Genomic DNA, 2,329 nt, shown 5'->3' with positions numbered 1-2,329 from the left:
GGGGGAAAAAAGAAACAAAGCCAACTTCCTTAAATTCTGCACTCCTTGAGTTGTGAATCTCTCTGCTGGCTGAGCAACTTACCAGTTTTGTTTTTCTACTATGGGCCTTTCTCAGTAGCTGCCTTTTGTACCAGTAGGAATAGGAATAGCACATGGAGGACACTTCTGCTAGAATTCAAGTGAATGTCTTAAGTGAAGAAACTGTGCCCAACCACCTCACTGCCTGTACAAAATAGCTTTTTTTGGCGATGAACAAAGGATTTTGTGTATGTGCAGATGAGGTATGAATGTAAGCCATTCACCAGGAGTACCTTCTTATGGGTCCTACCAGCACAGTGGGACTTCTTCCTCTCATGTTGCTGTTCTTGGCCAGGACAAAGTTGGGATATCAAGGGCTGCTATTTCTGGTGACACAGGAAGTCATTACCTGCCATTGCACGAGCCCCTCAAGTAGCATCTAAAGACCCACTTTTTCTGTCCCTGAATTGAATGTAAACTTCCTGCCACCCAGCCCACATTGGATTTGCATCCATGCTTCAGTTGTTAATCATGGCTAACAATGCAACACTTATTTTCAGATGCAGACTCCTTGCCTATGTCTTCAGTTCACGCAGTTCAGTCTTTTTTATAAAAAAAAAAAAGTTTTGTGCATGTTTCTGTTTCTGTGAAATTAGCTTCACAATGTATTTGAGAGTAAATCCCTGAAAATATTTTATATGTTTTTAATCTCAGGCAGAGGGAGGCGTTGAAAGAGCTGAAAGAGGTAGTAGAAAGTCTGCTGTGGTTTAACACATTTCCATTGCTGAATCTGGCAAGATCTGGGCCAAATCCATTTCCTGTAGCTGGAACACCTTTTTGTCAAATAGGGGCTGGCAACCAGCTTCAGCTAGCTAGGCCAGTGGACTTTTTTTTTCCTGGGAAAAGGAAAGCAGCTCACATCTCCATATGATGTGAGGTATGACCAGAATCAGGTGCACAGGGTCATTGCTATAACTGACCTTTGACATGCCAAACTAAAGAGAGAGAGACCCATTAAGCAGCTGTGAAAATCTGGTCTCTGTATTAGTAAACAGGAAGTGATGCTGTACTTCCCTGGTGGCATTTTTTGGTGCTTGGTGGCTTTCCCTTCATGCATCAAAGTAAGATAATAAGATAAGCTGTTAGATTCCTCCAGGAGTGCCAAAAATAGAGATCTAAAGCTGAGGTCTGCATAGAAGTGATGTATTTTGGACAGTACTGCTGCAGCAGAAAGTGAGGGAGGATGGGGAGATTTGTATCATTTAATGCTTCTCCAGGAAAATACAAATCCAGGACAAGAGTATAGATTGTAGCCTAGCCTCCTGTGGTCTTCAAGTACCGTACAAGTTGGTCACCAGCAAAGTGTCCAGAGCTGGTTGTTTCCATTACTCTACCAACCCTTTGCTTGAGTACTTGTACCACATCATTGCTGTCTGGTAGGGCTGGGTTGACTGTGACCCTCAAGATAACTGCTGGACTCCTCACTCCAATCACCTCTGACTGTTGGTTCTGCTGGCTGGGGCTGATGGGAGTTGTAGTTCAACAACATCTAGAGGGTGCAGGTTCCTCAGCCCTTTGTGGGGCTTCCTCGGTGACCTAACATGGTTCTAATTCCTATATGAATTTTTTCTTTGACATTTGTTAGCATACAATACCATTCAGGTTTGGGGGAGTGAGCAGGGTGACACACATAATTTCCCTGTTTGTGTTAGCTTTTTTAAAAAGTGTGGAACATCATGATCAAGCTGATTGTGATGCAATAGCCCAATACGGAGGCACCTTTTCATGCAAGCACACCATCTTTCTGTGAATCTTTCTGAGTCATAAACCTCACCACCAGCCATACGTGCTCCTGAGGCCTGTTGCCTGGAAGCTGGTGACTTTCTGAAGTGGAACTTGGTTTTGCAGCAAGAAAAGAAGGTTGAAAGGCAAATGCCAAGTGTGTTTGCTCCAAGATGCAGATCTAGAGCGGCGCTTTCTGCTGTTGCCCAGGCGCTTCCCTGCACACATTTTTGCAAACAGGGAAATTAGAACATCAGAAACGGCTGATGGAGTTTGTACTCTCTTTCAGCCTCAGCCCTCTGCCGATCTATGCATTTGGTGTTTTGAATAAGAATAGCTTGCCTTCACTGTGGCATTTCTGGTCATATTTTGAAACCAGCATTTTCTGCATCTCTCTCTCTCTCTCTCTGCTAATAAAAAAAGTGTCATTTCTTTTCAGAGCAGCTGGCTTGTGGCTTAATATTCTATTCAACAGGTGGTTTCATGTATAATGCAACCATAGCTTTCTCAGTTCCAGCTAACTTTCTGT

Source organism: Podarcis erhardii (genome assembly GCF_964252035.2).
Source record: "Podarcis erhardii genome assembly, chromosome: Z".
Taxonomy (NCBI): Eukaryota; Metazoa; Chordata; class Lepidosauria; order Squamata; family Lacertidae; genus Podarcis; species Podarcis erhardii.
This window is presented reverse-complemented; position numbering follows the sequence as displayed.